Genomic DNA, 17,795 nt, shown 5'->3' on the forward strand with positions numbered 1-17,795 from the left:
TCTTCCTAAGTGAGTTTTCCACACCCTGTGGCTCGCCTGAAGATGGACAAGGAAAGCCAGGAAATGAGAGATCAACCTTGAATAATCCTGTAGCAACACCATGGTTTGCAGAGGAATGAATATTTTCTAAACAGGAAGACCTACTAACTTAGGCCTGTTAAAGACCACTATGCCAACAATCTTAGAGGGAAATTATTTTAATATGAATAAAGCTTCCTAGAGTTGGTTGTAAAATGCCATTCTGTGAGCTAGGAAGGCATGGTGGCTCACCCAACAATGAGAGTAAAGAATGACTCTAAGCTCTTTGTCATGAGCAGTGACGATGTACGTGAAAATGTGGCTGCATCTGTGGACGTGATGGTTCAACTCATCATAGTGAAAAATGCAGGAGCTCTTATATAGAAACAGAGAAAACCAAAAAGGGGAGGTTCTCTGTTGTGTCAAGTGAAATTGTTGAGGTGAGCTAATATGTAAAGAAGTTTATGACAGACACAGAAATGGCAATATCTTTTACAATATATATAATACAATGGCAATTACTTTTATAATATGTGTGTGTATGTGTGCATGTGTGTGTGTGTGTGTGTGTGTGTGTGTGCAGAATCACACATCTGTACCCCATACCTATATTATTGGTAAGCTGAGAACTCAGGACATGGGTATAATGAACATGCAGCTGTGTTTATGTGCACCAGGGTTCCTTTGAATCAGCCATGGAGTGGGACTTGGGTCTCTGTGAAGCCTGGGGAAGAGCAAGAGCATGGTCATGACTTAGACTCTCCTGCTCGCTCTTATAGGATGGACTTAGGAGTGCACCTTTGTGATCTACCACCCAGGAGTGGAGGCTAGAAGATCAGGATTCAAAGTAATCCATGACTCCATATCAAGGTCATGGCCACCCTTTAAAAAAAATCTACTCACCCTAAGGGGAGATACATGCTTTATCAGCTCTCGTAATAGAGCTACCTTCCTCCCAATACTTTAAATTATTGTTCCAAATATTATTAAGTTCTTGAACTTAACTTGGTGCTAAGAATGGCTTTAACTTGAGTTCTAGGCAGGTCAGTTACTAATCTACCCCAAAGCAGCCATCCTTTGGATCCTCCCACTGAAGCAGTCTTTTGAGTGTTATCTTCCTTTCTGGATTCAGGGAACTTGGCAGAGATACTGACTTCTTCGCTGGTTTTAGCTCCCTTTAATCTCCAGTATTCTCAGCTTTTCAATAGTCAATGTACATTTTAACAATCTTGTTGAGGTGTTTGACCTCTGGTCATGGAGTTGTGGTTCAGAATGTAGGGCTCCATTCTTTCTCAAAGACAGGGATGGAGGTGATGGGAGGTTAAAGTTTTCCCTGTGTGTGTGTGTGTGTGTGTGTGTTTGAAGCAACAGATGGAAAGATGTCAAGTACAAAGCACCTCTAAGATAGTGTGAAGATATCAAGGATTCATAATAAGAAGGAATCAGCCAATGGCACAAAAGATCTACAAACAACAAAACAAGGCTCAGAATCCTGGGGTAACTTTTGGCTTCAGAAAATATTAATCAGCCACTGATGCAGAGAACGTTCAAGCAAAGGGTCACCTGTCTCTAAATGTTTCTCATTGTCTCATTACCTCTCTCCCCTAGATAAATTGCCTTTCTAGGATTGTCAATTCTTCTAAAGAAATATTATATTAATTATACTCAAGATGGAAAGAACTGCTTCTATTATCTAGGAGTATGTGATACTGCCAGAACTGGCTTCCTTACCTCTTTCATAACAATGACTTATTTGACCCTGATCATGAAATTGAACGCTGTTAGGCAGAGCATGCCTGTCATCCCAGTGCTTGGGAGCTGGAAGCCAGAGGAACAAGAGCTTAAGGACACCTTGGTTATGGAGCAAATCTGAGGCCAGCCTGCGTTATATGTTACCTTCTAGAAAGAACGAACAAAAGAACAAAAGGAGGGAAGGAAGGAAGGAAGGAAAGAAGGAGAAGGGAGGGGAAGGGAGGGGAGAGGAAGGGAGGGAAGGGGATGGGAGGGGAGGAAAGGGAAGGGAAGGAACAAGAAAGAGAAGGATGTTTTCTGTTTAACAACACAAAGGCCCAGACAGATGGTTCAGTAATTGCAAGCATTTGCTGCTCTTAGAAGGGACCCAGGTTCAGTTCCCAACACTCTTATCTGGCAGCTCACAATCACTGTGACCCCACCTCCATGGTATATGATACCCCTTTTTTGGATGCTGCAGGCAATTGCACTCATGTGCACATACCCACAATAGGTATACTCATATGCACATGATTCTAAGAACCAAGGTAGGTGGTACTGATGGTGATAGAATGTTGCTTTCTAAGAGAAGTTGCTCACGGGCTTTTCCCTCCTTATCTCATAGTTAACTTCAGCTGTCAGGTTGGCAAGAACAATTGACCTGGGAAGAGGAAATCTTATTGAGGAATTGCTTCTGTCACACTGGCCTGGGGCCATTTCTATGATTACTAATTGATACAGGAGGTCCCAGCCCACTGCAAGTGGCACCATCCCTAAGCAGATGGGCCTAGGTTGTAAAAGGAATCTAGCTGAGCAGGAGCCACAGGGAACAAGCCTGTAAATATGGTTCCTCCGTGGCCTCTGCTTTAGTTGCTGCCTCCAGGTCTCTGCCTTGGTTTCCCTGGATTCCATATCACTTGTGACCTGTAAGCCAAAGAAACCCTTTCCTCCCCAAGCTGCTTTTGGTCAGTTTTCTTACAGTCACAGAAAGCAAACTAGAGCATCCTTTAAAACTGCTGAAGTAAAGGCTCTCCCTTCTCTTCCCTTCCCTCCCCTCCCCTCCCCTCCCCTTCCCTTCCATTCCCTTCCCCTCCCCTCCCCTTCCCTTCCCCCTTCCCTCCCCTTCCCTTCCCTCCCCTCCCCTTCCCTTCCCTTCCCTTCCCTTCCCTTCCCTACCTTTCCCTCCCTTCCCCTCCCTTCCCTTCCTTTCCCTACCCTTCCCCTCCTTTCCCCTCCCTTCCCCTCCCTTTTCATCCCCTTCCCTTCCATTTTCCCTTCTTCCTTCCCTTTTTCCTTTCTTCCCCTCCCTTCCCTTCCCTAACTTTCCTTCCTTCCTTTTACAGCCATTTAGGCGAACTCTGCGATCTTTACAGAAGATGTCAAACACCATATTCACTGCAGTCATCAAATCATCATCAAGTCATCATCTTAAAGATGATTCTCCAGAAAGTAGATAGCTTAGCCTAATAGCAACGACCTAAAAGTCCACCAGAGAACAGCTCACTAGTGAGAATAATTCATGTGATCTCTGAAGAAAGCTGCTTGCCATCTGTTAAAACACGGAAATCCAATGCTAACCCATCACATATAAGATGAACTTTTAACCTCTGTTGTAAAGAAGGGCATTGGTGGGAAGTTCTGACACAGTTAAGAGCCGTTATTACTAGCAATAAATCAATGATCTATGATCTCATGCTAGAATGAAAAGTTGCATGAATGGCATGCACAAATGCTAAGCTGATGTAATGTGTCAACTCATACATCAATGCACAGAAGAGAAAACATAGGATACTTTGAAATTTTATTTAATTACTTAATGTATTTATTTTGTGTATGTGGATATTTTAACCACAAGTATATCTGTGCATCATGTGTGTGCCTGGCACCTATGGAAGCCAGAAGTGGATGTTGGATTTCCTGCAGCTGGAAGACATGTGGATGCTGGGAATCAAACCTGAGTCATCTGGAAGAGGAGCCAGTGTTTTAATTGGTGAGCCATTCTCTACTCATGCCTCCCACCTTGGCATTTGAAAAAGATGTCCTTTTTCTAGTGAGCACAGTTTTAAAAACATAATTTACATTTCAAATAATTTCATAAATATTTAATAGTCACATTATAGATAAAAGAAGAATGAAGCTCCCAGTTCTTGGGAGAGCACTTGGTGAGTAAAGGGCTTGCTGAGTAAGTGTGAGGACATGAGTTCGAATCCCCAGAAGCCACGTAAAGCTGGACACAGTGCTGAGTGCTGTCTTTAATCTCAGTGCTCTTACTACAAGATAGAAGGCAGAGAATTCTGAGTTCAAGGGCCATCTAGCCTGGTATGAATGCACAGAGTGGCTTAAGGGCCAGATAGCCTGGTAGGTGTGCACACAGTGGCTCAATAGTGCACACAACACACAGTGCATACAACTCTGTTTAAAACAAGGTGGAGCTCTCATGCTTCAGGTTGTCCTCTGACCTCCTTTAAATGCAGAACATGACACCTCTGTACTCACACAAACACACATGCATATTTGCACACGTGCGTTCATGCACACACACATACATACACATCTCAAGTCAATGACTGTTAGAAAATGAGAGTAAGTCAGCATTGGCCAGATCTTTAGATCACCTTATTGCTGTGGACAAACAAGGTGCCTTGTCACGCAAACACCAGGACAACTATTGTCATGACAACACATCTCTGTGTTGTCCAATGTTGAAATCCAATCACAGAGAACTTTTCTTACTCTATTCTCTTTTCATCACTGACTTCCTTAAAACAAAAGGATGATTTTTAAAGGCCAGCCTAGTGGGTGGCAGCATGGCCCCGCTCTGATGCTTTATTATCATTCGATGTACTATTAATATTATTTGAGACATTGAATGGTTGAACCTGTTCTTACTGTGATGTCACACTGTATACTGACCTTGGTGTGTGATCAGAAGCTTCCCTTTCAGTATCCTGCAGGACTCTTCCAGATGTGGGGAGGTCAGTGACCATGCCATCACCAGAGCAACATACCCTTATTTCAGCACCCTGTTTCTTAATGCAGAACCATTTGCCATTTTTCCTCCAATTCATCATGTGGATGGAGAAAGCAAGAGACTTCCTGGAGGACATTACAGTGCCTAGCTGACAGCATTTATTCCGCATCTGATATTAGAGATGGGGGAGGGATGGAGGAAGGGAGAGAGGTACAGGGAGAGAGAGGGAAACACGAACCAAGCTGCATATAAATAATTAAATTTGTAAAAGGTCAGTGAGCAAATAGCAGGAAGGGAAAAGGCTGATGGAGTCATGGGGCCTTTGATGCCTGGCTGCGGGGATATTAGCATGTGGATATTATCTGCTGACACAGCTTGCAGAAGGAAATGCACAATAAAAAGCCCCAAATGACAAGCGATCTGAAAACAGAGTCATAACGAGGTGATAGCCTATTAATTGTGCTTTCCAGAAATGATGAGTTGGGTTTCCTAAACTCTTCATTTCTCTTGTCAGAGTAAGCCTGGATCTAGAGGAAGTCACCCGCCCTCCAATGTGCAAGTGGTACTCATAGATTTAACTCCAAACCTGTTATATTAACAGGGGGAGAAGCTACCCTTGTTTTTGCATGGACAAGTGCAGTTTCATTAGAAAAAAAAAAAGATTTGACACTAAAGCTTTGGGAGAATAAGAGGAAGAAACGAATTCAGACCTGGAATAGTAAAACACTATTCCCCTATTGCCCATAGGTTGGTACTCACACATGCACGGATACCTTCCTACAGCATCTTACAGCACACCGGAGCTGACAGCACTGATGGTTTCAAGCTGAAAGTCATTTGAGATGCAATCCCAAGAGTTACATTACTAAGTGGGCTGTGTTGAGCACCATTGCACACATATCTGTGTACATGGATCCCTCATTTCTATGAGGCAGAGAGCCCTGAATATAGGATCCGGGGGTGGGGGGGTCTATAAATATTCTGAATTTTAAAGATTTTACTTTAATTACATGTATATGTGTGTGTGTCTAAGTGTGACTGTGTGTTTATGAAATCAGTGTTCCTGGAGGCCAGAAGAGGGCATCAGATCCCTTGGTGTTGGAGTTGCAGGTGGTTGTGAAGTAGCCAGCATGGGTTCTGGAAACTAAACTCAGGTCCTCAAAAAAGGTAATCCTGTAATTGTGCTGGATTCTTTTATTACTTAAAACTCTCTCTAATGCTACCCTCAATAGGAGTGTAAAATAGCCCTAAATTTGCAGCATCATTGTGTGTGTGTGTGTGTGTGTGTGTGTGTGTGTGTGTGTGTGTGTGTGTACATTTGGTGGGGGTCGGGGGAGGCTGCACATGTGTGCATGTTCATGTATACACCAAAGCCGAAAAGCAGCCTTCTGTTATTCCTTAGGAATGTGGCTCAGTTCCTCTGCAACAAGGTCTCTCGGGACTGGAGCTCACGGATTACTCTAGACTGGTAGAGGAGCCATGATATCCTCCAGTCCCTGCCTCAACAGCACTGGACCATTGGCACCCACTATCGTGCTTGCTTTCCTGTGGGTACTGTAGATGGAACTCAGGCTCATGTGCTTGGGACGCAAGCACATTAGCAGCCGAAGCCTCTCCCATCTTCTACGGTGAAATTTTCTGTGTGAGTCTAAACCACTTGTCAAGATGGACTCCTGTGCCTACACGCTCCTCCTTTATTGGCTTAGAAACTAAGAGGTGGGCTGGTGCCTGAAACACACCAGTCTCTAGATGGTTTGAAATATTCACAGTGAGGTGACGGCACCATCACAAGGATACAGTAGCAAGTGACTCTCAATGGATCCCATGCTGCAAATTGATTGTGTTTTTTTTTTTTTTTTTTTTTTTTGACTGGGTTCATTTTCTGGGGTTGGGGCTCTGTCTGTGTGATTTTAGTTCTCTGGGAAGAGAAATACAGCCTCTATAAAAGAACTTTTTAAAGCCTGGTATACTTAGGGATGAAAAAGAACAGGCTATTTCTGATAATTTTCCTTACTTTTCATAAATTTTGGCAAGCAATAAGTGCTGAAAACAGGCTTTTAGATAGCAGATGAGGTGTAAGGATGTTTTAGCCAACTCTGGACACCCACAGGAAGCAGTAATTACTTTATATTTGTTCAGTTTAACTATACTTTGAAACCTGGTCACCTGTTCACAGACCATACATAAACCAAAACAGCTTCATACAGCAAGTAATGTCAGAAATAAAATTTAAACAAAATCTGTAGATACGCTGGGAATTTCAGAAGTTTGCTGAAACAGAGAACCATGAGGCGGTGAGTTTATATCCCAAGGGTCTGTGTAAAAGCCAAGCCAAGTTTAAGGTACAACCCTGGGGACTACAAAACTCACACATATTCAGATGGTTCATGAGAATTGCTTATATCTCCAGTTAACAGTGTTTGAAAGACAAAAAGTATGAAAGCTGTGTTTTGCTTTCTTCTGGGCTACATCAAATGAGTGCACATGGATTTACTTTGAGGAAGTTAAAGTTGCTTGGAGTTCTCATAGGGCTGGGGAGATGGTCCACAAGTAAGTCTGAGAATTTGAGTTGGAATCCCAGTCCTCACATAAAAACCCAGGCATGACTGACTGTGCGTGCTTGTAACTCTAGCAATTGAGGGCAGAGACAGGCAGATCCAAGGATATTTATATAAGAAACTCACACACAAATGCACAACCACCCAGCATCACCTTTGGATGGCTGACGCCACTTGGCAATCCAGATCCTCTATGTCATGGCATGAGCAGATGGAGCTAAAGTGGGGAGATGCAACTGTGAATGTCTTTGTGATGTTCCTGAGAAAGGGAGGCTGTGTGTAGACCTGATCACAAGATCTCAAGTTGGTTGAGGGTCTTTGTAGGCTGGGGGTTATAGATTCACTTCTCCTTCATCTTTTGTGGACCAGAAGAAACAGCTAACTAGTAATTGCAAAGATGAACAAAATTCAGGGTCAGCTTTCTAAGGTTTTACCTCTGTTTCCAGCCAAGCAAATTTTGTATGGAAAAAAAGAAAAGCTCATTTGAATGAAGAGGACACTTTAGATGTATTAACATGAATTATTCAGGGACACAGTGGGGAAGCAACAGATGTACCCATCGGAGGGGGGGCATGCTTAGTCTCACTTGATGAATGTTTGTTTTGTTGCTTTGAAAAATTAATGCCATGAAATATTTAAAAAGAACAAGGAAGTTTTAAATTGACGTGAGGGGCAAGCCTTCCCTTCCATTTTGTTTTCTTTCTGATGCACTATTGGATTTGTAGAAAAGTTTGACCACAGCCCGTCTTGATGCACTAAGAAAGTTGCAGGGGATATTGATCAAGTGTCCCTGAGTGATTACTAGTATGCATAGAGGAATTAAAGCAACAACTTTGAAAAGTGGAGGCTTCATCCATAGCTAATGCTCGGATCAATCAAAAAAAAAAAAAAAGAAAGAGAAAGAAAGAAAAAGGAAAAGAAAATCGTGACAGATTTGGTTTGGTGAATGCAGGAAGGAAGAAATGAGCTAAGGTGTAAATGGGAGGGACCACGTGTGTTGATGACTTCCCACATGTGTTCTAATCTTCATGCTTGTGTTAGAGCAAGTCCATCTATGTTTAACTGAGAGACACTCACCATTTTTTCCTTAGTGAATTCTGGTGGCTCATGTTGATCCATCAGTGGCATTTCTTTAGAACAAAAACTAGCAAATGGTTCCAAATGTTCAAGGAAGGCATAGATAAAGTCAACATGTTGCTCAGGTGTAACATGGGGTTACTTGTGATTAGAAACAACGAAAGCGGGGAAAAGAAAAATAAAGCTGGTATAACACTCCAATGAATGCTACAGAACTTTGGGGAACAATTTCAAGCATTTGGTAATGAATGACTTTGCCAAAGGTCACTGTTGTAACCACAGTTGTCTGTCCTGGTTGACTTGGAGTCCAATAGGCAAAGGTGAGGGCTCTATGACTCATCTTGCACTCACATTTCTGAAAATGATTTAGTGAGGAACGTGCTACACAGACAGCATCCACAGGAACAATATATACCATATGTCATGTAAAGAGCTCATACTCCATCTCTTTCATAAGGCTTGCTTCAAAGGGAATAAAGGACAACTGACTTTTAAACAACATTGGCTCTCCTTCCTTCCTCTCCATCACATCTGTCCTTCTAGATGCAGATGCTACTGCTAAGAGTTAAACATTTTACATAACAATATCACAGATTTGCAATGATATGTAAAAATAGAGCCACATGTGGTGACTACAATCTCATCACTCACAAGGCTGAGGCATGAGGATTGTTGTTGCACAAGGAGGGTAGCCCTTTGTTTGTCTTGGCTGCCTGGCTAGCTTATACCTGAAATAATCACACAGAAATTGTTTTAATTAAATCACTGCCTGGCCCATAATCTCTAGCCTCTTATTGGCTAACTCTCACATCTTGACTTAGCCCATTTCTATTAATCTGTATAACACCACAAGGTCATGGCTTACCAGGAAAGATTCAGCATGTCTGATTTTGGCAGTTACATGGTGGTTCTCTGACTCTCCTTTCTTCCTCCCAGATTTCAGTTCTGTCTTTTCTGCCTACCTAAGTTCTGCCCTATCAGGCCAAGCAGTTTCTTTATTGATTAACAAATGAAAGCAAGACATAAACAGAAGGACCTCCTACACCAGACTGTCCTGAGTTTAAGGACAGTCTGGACTGTATTATGAGGTCTAGTTTAGCTTGAGATAAACTATGAGACTATGACCTAAAAATCTAAAAGGATGGAAGGAGGGAGGGGTAGGAAGGCAGGAAAGAAGAAAGGAAAGAAGGTAGGGAAGGAAGGGAAGAAAGAAATTAGAAAATCCATTACAAGCCCTCTAGCTAAACAACTAGGACCATTTTGACAAATTTTGCCTGTGGCAGCATTGCTAGCCACTGTTGATCTTGGTCATTGTGGACACCTTGTTCTGAATCTCTTTTCAGAGGCAAAATTTATCTCTAACTCCTTGGGAAACATTTGGCTAACACAGACACTTATATGTCACTTAGATTCTTGTCCAGGCAGCCACTCAAGTGGGAGGTGCTGAAAGCAGGATGCTAGAGAAAAATAAAGTACTCATGGTCAAAGGGTCTTCACTGAAATCTGTAATGAACACTGCAGAGTGGGGCGGGGGGGGGCTCATTACACCACCTAGATGTCATTTAGAATCAGAGCTTTGCTTAGGGGACCATAGCCGAGTATACAGAGTCTAAGCATTTTTGTTTAATGTGTGTACTTTGTCATAGCTGATGCAACCTTGCCTAATTTCCTCTTAAAATGTCCCACCACATATAACCTATGCTCCAGTTTGCTAAATCTCCCTCCCTCTCCAATCTCATATACATTTCTGGTGTTTCATTCTCTCTCATGCAAACATCTTCCCCAACCTCTACTACTTCCTAGGCTGGGAAACTCCCATTCAACTCCAAGAGCCAAGTTATGGCCACTTGTACCAGAAGACTTTGTTAGCTACCGAGGGGAGTCTGTCATCTTTTGCTCTTCCATCACACAGCTCCAGAATGAGCCACCTGACTTCATACTTGTGATGACTGGTTCTGTCAACCCGGAACAACTGAGAGTCACTTGGAAATGGAGTCACAATGGGAGAACTCTCTAGGTCAGGTTGGCCTGAGAGGAATTTCCTTAACTGAATTAGTAGAAATGGGAGGACACACCCTGATGTGGGTGATACCCTCTTCTGGATGAAGAGGAGAGGGCAAGCTGAGCACCAGCATGGAGACGTTATTTCATTGCTCTGATCTTGGCTGTGAATGGGATGTGGCCAGCTATCAAGTTACAGACACTTGATGTCTTCTCAACAATGGATGGTAACCTGGAATTCTGAGTCAATCAAACCCTTTTTCCCTGAAGTTTCTTCACCAGACATTTTATCTTAGTGGCAGGAAATGAAAATAACACAATGCACTTCCCATTGCCAGCCACCTACCAACTTGGACCTATATTCAAATAAGACTGGCACACAGTAGGTGCCAAGTGCCATTTAATTCTGTTCCATAATATTTTTTATGAGTCAGTTCATGAAGCAAGGTTTATGCCTTGCTTGTCCAACAAGTACAGCACCTGTCCCAGCTAGTGATGGACAGCAGGCTAGAAATTGAAAGAGGCTTGATAGGACATGCGGGCATTTCTCTTCTTTCTCTATCCCAGTGTATAGGGAGAAAAATAAGCCCTAAAGATTACACAACCATGCACACACATGCATACATACACACACATACACACACACACAAATGGTATTAAATAAATGCCCAGATTTGAGGGCAACAGAGATGGAGCTGGGCGATGAGGCCCAATACTGAAAAGGAACTGTGATGGGATACTGGTTCCATTTTCTGTGAATGTTCAAGTGTTATTTGCCATCTCCTGGAGACCTTGGATTGCTGTGATGGCTAATTTGCACCGTCAATGTGACTGGATTTGGAATCACCTAGGAGATATGGTGTATGGTTGAAGACATTTCCAGAGAGGTTGAAATGAGGAGGGATTTCCCACCTTGAATGAGGACAGTGCCATCTCATGGGCTGAGTCCCCTGGAAGGAATAGTGAAGGCAAAGAACACAAATGTAATGGTGCCGTTATTCATCAATTTCTGCTTCTTTGGTGTGAATGATAAGTAACCAGGCCTCACACTCCCTCTACCATGGATTCATTGCCTTAATGGATTGCACTCACAAACTGCCAGACAAAACATACCACCTGCCCTCCCTCCCTTCCTTCAGTAGCTTTCTGCTTCCCTCTGGCATTTTGTTCCACCCATGAGAAAAGTAACCAGTGCAATTGCTAAGGAGGACTTGATACCATGGCAGAAAACAAACAAAATAGAAAACCCCAGCCACTCAGATGATTCATTCTATTGACCTCTTATTTGGCCCCTCCTAATCCTTATCAAATACCAGCAGAAATGGCAGGGGCAAGGATAGAAACTCTCCTGCATCACACACTTGCAGCCTGGGATCCAGGGGTCCTTCTGCTTAAAATTTAAAATCCATCGGCAAACACCCTGCGCCTTCAGTCAAGGTATATTGGTGAGTTGAAGCTGTATACTTTTTAAGGGAGTCTGGGAGAGAGAAGGAGCATTAATAGATTCCTCCACCCTGTCTGCTTTTTGTTGTGTTTTTCTCTGTATTCTGCTTATTAACAACTGTCAATATCATCAGGTGCATTAGGCACGTGTCCCTGTACCTCTTCTCTCCCGACATTCCCTTCAACATGAGGCGTTCAGAATCTCTTCAGAGACAGACAAGCCCTTGCTGGTTTCCTGATTTAAGATCTCAAATTACTTAAAAATGCTATGCCTGAAACTTTCACATAGTTTATGCACCACCCCTAACGTGCACACTCGTACACACACACACACACACACACACACACACACACACACACGGGAACACGGGATGGGTGTGAGAGGACTTAGTAGAAGCAACCACTGGTGCCAACCAAGGGGTCAATAGGTTGTTAAAGTGGATAGAGGGACTGTATATGACCGTCACACATGTGACTGAGAAGAATTACATACAGTTTTATTTCTAACTTATCAAAAATTATTTTAATTTTGCTTTTCCAGAATATTTATTCATTGTAGGAGTAGAGGAAGCCCTGAGCGAGGAAAGTACTGAGAGAAGGCATGCTGCTGACAAGGTCATGGCCATGTGAGGGGCCGCAAAGCCTAAGATCTCTGGGAAAATAGCAGGGCCTTCCCTGTCCCTTGAGGCAGGTAAGGCTCAGAAGGAAGGCAAAACCTTCCTCTGGGATCCCTAGTTAGATGCTGATAGTGTGTACAGAAAACCCCACTGGAGTTTTCTCCCAAGGATGTGTATGGCCTCAAGACTGCACCCTTACAGGGACTGCTTCACCAAGATTATATAAAGCCATCTTCTTTATATTATATATCACAATCCTGCCTCCTTGTTTTTCTGTTCACAATAACTCCACCTTCTTATTCAGCTGTCTACAATAATCCTGCCTCTTTATTCAACTCCATATAACAAACATGCTGAGCTTCCAGGGTTCTGTAATTTCTTTATCACAGAACCCGAGCCAAACAACCCCAGCTTCTGTGCATGTCTGCCCATATGTTTGCTCGTTCTCCATTTCCTCACTGCCCTAGTCAGACCAAGAAAACACAATGCATCTATCTGGACTTGACTCACACTCTTACGTGGCTGAGAATAAGCTTGGGTTTCTGGTCCTCCTGACTCTACCTCTCAGGGATCTGCCACCACACCTGGTTTTGTATGTTACTGGGGTTGGACCCAGGGCTTCTTACATGTTAGGCAAGCACTCTACCAACTGAGTAATATACCCAGCTCTGAAATAGAAAAAAAATTCTTAAGAAAAGTCTCATTATCCAACTTAATGAAAAGAGACAGATGTGAGCAATCTATTCTACAAAATTTTGTTTTTTCAAGAAAGTATTAAAATAAAAATAATTGGTTGATTTAAAACATTCACTTAATAAATACGAAATAAACATGAATTGTGAGCCCATAACAGCAACAGACAGGGGTCTGGGGTGAGGAGGAGGAAGTAGTTGTTGTTTCTGGAAGATTCTAGTCACCTCTGGCTCAACAGTCAGCATTCTAGGCTGAATTGTTTAGTGTCCTGAGTTTTCCTTTATCCTTTTGCTGCCAGGAACCCTCGTTACAGTTCATTTTAGGTCTCAGCTGAAAGGTCATTTCCACATTATTCCTTCTTCGGGTATTCATCCTTTTGACCTTGTTTTCGCTTCCGTTTACCCATGTGTTTTATGTTATCTATGACTAAGTGAATTTGAACATATTGTTGTCAAATCTGGAAGCAAGTGAGATATACGTGTTAATTCAATTACGGAACAAATGATCCAGGAGAAAATGAATGGTATTTGTGTTCCGTCTTTCCCTGTTTCTATCACATAGCCTCTATTCTCTTGTCAAAACAAAACATACAAGCATACATGCATACATAAATGCATACACACATAACCTGGCCTGACTTCTTATTGGGGATTTAAGGAAAATCTTTCCCATTCAGCATTAAATTGAAAATGACATGGGATAAGTTGGAGGTTTTGTAAGTTAAGATAGAACCCACAAACATGGGAAAACACTTACTGTGAGGGCTATTTTATTAATATCAGCTTGATTTATTCCCCTTCTTTTTTTTCTTATTCGTTTTTTGTGAACACTGGTTTCTGTTAAAGAAGTGTGAGAAAACCTGCACAATGCTCACAGGCACAGTTAAAGTGGACTTCTATCAAGTGGCCAATGGTAGTCATGGGGCATGCTAAAGATGGCAGTCTAAGACCAGACAGAACACAGAAATATAAAGAGTTGCAAAATTCCTCATTCCACAAAGTAGGTCTTCTGTGCTTTTCAAAATAAAGAAGATACTTCTTAATTGGCCTTTAGGTATATGTTGCCTAGGTGTGGCATTTATCAACAATCTACGAGGAACAGATGAATTAGGATGTTATGATTCTCGGGATGCAAAAGGCTATTCCAGGGACACACAGCTGAGTGTGTGCCGGCCCAGTGGCTGGATTCCCACAATCGAAGAGGGCCTGTACTTATGCGCATCATCGCATCCCATCATTTTCCTTCAGAGAAGAACTAGGAGTTAGTTTTCATTTGAAGGTTTATTTGTTACCACATTCTCCCATCAGACTCCAGATTTCATCAGTTCAAGGATAATAACCATTTTGTTTCTTAGTTTCAGAGTCTCAGGCAGTGTCTGGTTCACACTGGATATTCAAAACATGTTTGCTGAGCAAAGAAAATTCCAGCACAGTTGCACTCAAGAAAATATCACCACCTGACATCAGCCTGGGTATCCACCAATAGATGAATGGAAAAAGAAATATGTTCTATATACCTATAGGCTACACACACACACACACACACACACACACACGATTGAGCAAAAAATGAAAAATAAAATGGTATCATTTTCAGGAAAACAAATGAAACTGAATGTGTGTGTGTCTGATATGTGTGTGCATACATATACAATATATATATTGTGTGTGTTTGTGCATGTATGTGTATGTGCTAGGTTTAGCCAAAAAGAAGAAAACATTATGTCATTTTCAGGAAAACAGATAAAACTGGAGCTCATTTTAAGCAAAATAAGCAAGACTTATGAAAATAAATATTGCAAGTTTTCTCTTACATGTAGACCCCAGATTATTTATATGTATGTATGTATGTATGTATGTATGTATGTATGTATGTATGTATGGTCATGTATATATATCCATACATTCACATATATGGCAGGAAGTAGAAGCTAGATTATCTGGGTAAAGAAAGTGGACTAGTAGAAGGGGGAAAGGATAAAGGGGAGGGGGTACACAGATGGGTGTGGTCACTGTTCTTGAGATACACAAAAGAAAACATCTTTATGAAACCCATCAGTGTGAGCAATGAATATACAGCAGTTCTTATAAAGGAAAAAGATAAGACAAGTTGGGAAAATTTAATCTTTTCCAGTTTTTTTCTTGACCATGCTAGAAAACAATTCTGCCTGTTGACACAAGTGGATCACATGCACGAGTCTTGAATTGCAGCTTCAGGATGGGCTGACATTCACTTCTGTAGAAAATGATGCTCAAAATAATCGTAAACGCTACAGCAAGTACTAACTGGGACCTTGTGTGCTGGCCCTCTGTAAAGGGCTCTGCATACATAGGAACTTAACAACTCTGTGAGTTAGGCACCATTACCTGTCCCTGCTACATAGTGAATGAAACTGTCACCAACAGGCTAATCCATTTGCCTGTGGTAGAGAAGAGGGATGTTTCTGGTCAAACAAAAATATACTTATTACATAATAGGATTTAAGTCAATGCTATAAATTAATCAGTATCTTCAGTTTTGTAAAGTAGAATCTTGCTCTTCCTTAAGATTTGGTTTTACTTCCGTGTGTATTTGTGTGCCTGTGTATAGGTTCATGCAGATCAATGCAGTGACATAGAGACCTGAAGAGAAGTCAGAGCTTCAGTGACAGGTGTTAGGAGCTTGCTGATCTGGTACTGAGAAACAAATATGGGTTCTCTTAACTGCTCAGCAATCTCTCAGGCCCAAGAATCGGGTCGGGTGTCTCAGGGAAAATAAATTGATAGGAATGATTAAGTGCACACTAAATCACCACCATAACTAGGTTTCCTACGCCATTCCTCACATACTGCAATCTCTGCGGGAGACATCTCTGCGGGAGTCTAGCTATTTGTCTCTAGTTTATGATGGAAGTCTCTGAGAACTCTACAAACTCCACCCTTCATAAGGTGTCAGGAGAGGGTGGTGCTCTAAGTTCTATGACAGACAGCTGAGGATAGAGGAGCCCCCAGCCTTTTGCTGATGGTTTTATCTGCACTAACCCAAGGCATGGGCATCTCTAATCTAAACCATCAGAAATCAAATCTTCATACAGAAACATACACTCACACACACACACACACACACACACACACACCACATTCATGCACACATGCACACTCCCCCCCCCACCCCGTCACATACACGCACACACAATGGAAGCAACTTAAAAAATACCAGCTCAGGACACAATTATTTGTTCTTTTTATATTTGCTGTTTTTTTTTACGACATCCTGAAGCTCTGAAAATGATAGATAAGAGGCTTTTAGGTATTTTTTCAATATCTTTTCTCGTTCCTTTTCATTTTGTAACACGGAACCTCTGTTACAATGGTGATACATAAAACACCGAATTGAGTACAAAGCTTTAAGATGGGATCAATTTGGGAAATGGGAATGCATTTTTACTGGGCAGCATTTACATAAAGCCTTTCTTAGGAAGAAAGAAATCAATCCTGTTCACCTCTGCACCCCATTTGTGAGCAAGAGGCTCTTTAAAAACAGGGCTTCTTAAGGTAGAGTCTTGCACGATGTCACAAACAGACTAGCGTACCTTTTAACGGGGCTGGGGTGCGGGGAAGTACATTCAGATCTCGCCTTGTCTTATCCAAGTATAATATTGAAGACAGGGAGGAGACAGAGAAGCAAATAAAGCTAGGTCTCTGCAGCACAGTGTCAGGGGACATCGGGGAAAAGAATTAAGAGCTTTGAAAAGTAAATGGAAATTGCATTTGTATTTCAAAGATCATGCTAACTGTGAAATTTTACTCGATATCAAAGTATAAATATTTTACTATTGGGAGTAGGAATCTCCTTATTTTAAACTTCAGAAATTCCCCTAGCTGACTCAAAATGCAGGAAAAGTGGTATAGATACAAAATGCAATCTTTTTGAAAATTAGCTGATTCTCCAGAGTTCTTAATCTGTTCCTGTAAAACATTTGGTAATCCACGATGCTAGGGAAATGAAAGGTGGGTGGATATGGCAGGAGTGAGGCTAGAGAGCCTTGGATCTTTGTAAAGAGGTCCCAAGAGCACACTTCTGAGAGCTATGAGAGTCATAGGAAACCATCAAGGCTGAAGTTTCTAATGATTATAGTAAGAGCCAGGGTTACTCATGAATGAATCATGCTCTTTGAAAATTCATAGATTTAAACTGCAAAATGTCCAGGAGTACTTAAAACTTACACTAAATTAAATAGGGAATCTTCACAATGTGCAGTGCCCTTCAAACATATACCACTTAATTAAGGACTGCAGTGGAAAATGTTTTCATGTTGTGTGTGCTGTATGCACTGGAACACACAAGGATTCATATGTACACGTGATTCATATGTACAGATGCAAGGGTTTGTGAAAGCCATGTATTCCTTAGGAGTTGTCCACCTTGTATTTTGGTCTCTCATTGGCCCAGAACTCACCAAATAATTAATCTAGACTGGGTGGCCACGCATGCAGGGATCCACCTGTTTCTGCCTCTCCAATGGGGAAATTACAAGCAGAGACCCCCACATCTGGCTTTTAACATAAGTGCCGGTGATCAAACTCAGCTCCTCAGTCTGGTAAAGCAGGCACTTTGGCTGAGCAAAACTATGGTTTCAGTCTTCAAGCCTGAGATACTTTAAAGTCATGTCTAGCATTCCTTTAATCCCAGTACTCGGGGTGGGGG

At 42.0% G+C, this 17,795-nt stretch overlaps 1 protein-coding gene across 2 annotated transcripts in view; it reads right to left on the bottom strand.

The window, feature by feature from the left end:
- Positions 1-17,795, bottom strand: part of Rbms3 (RNA binding motif single stranded interacting protein 3) — a 675,207-nt gene that overhangs the window by 181,361 nt on the left and 476,051 nt on the right. The gene's annotated exons all lie outside the window — the stretch shown is intronic.

The sequence above is a fragment of the Arvicola amphibius genome, chromosome 3 (assembly GCF_903992535.2).
Source record: "Arvicola amphibius chromosome 3, mArvAmp1.2, whole genome shotgun sequence".
Lineage (NCBI taxonomy): Eukaryota > Metazoa > Chordata > Mammalia > Rodentia > Cricetidae > Arvicola > Arvicola amphibius.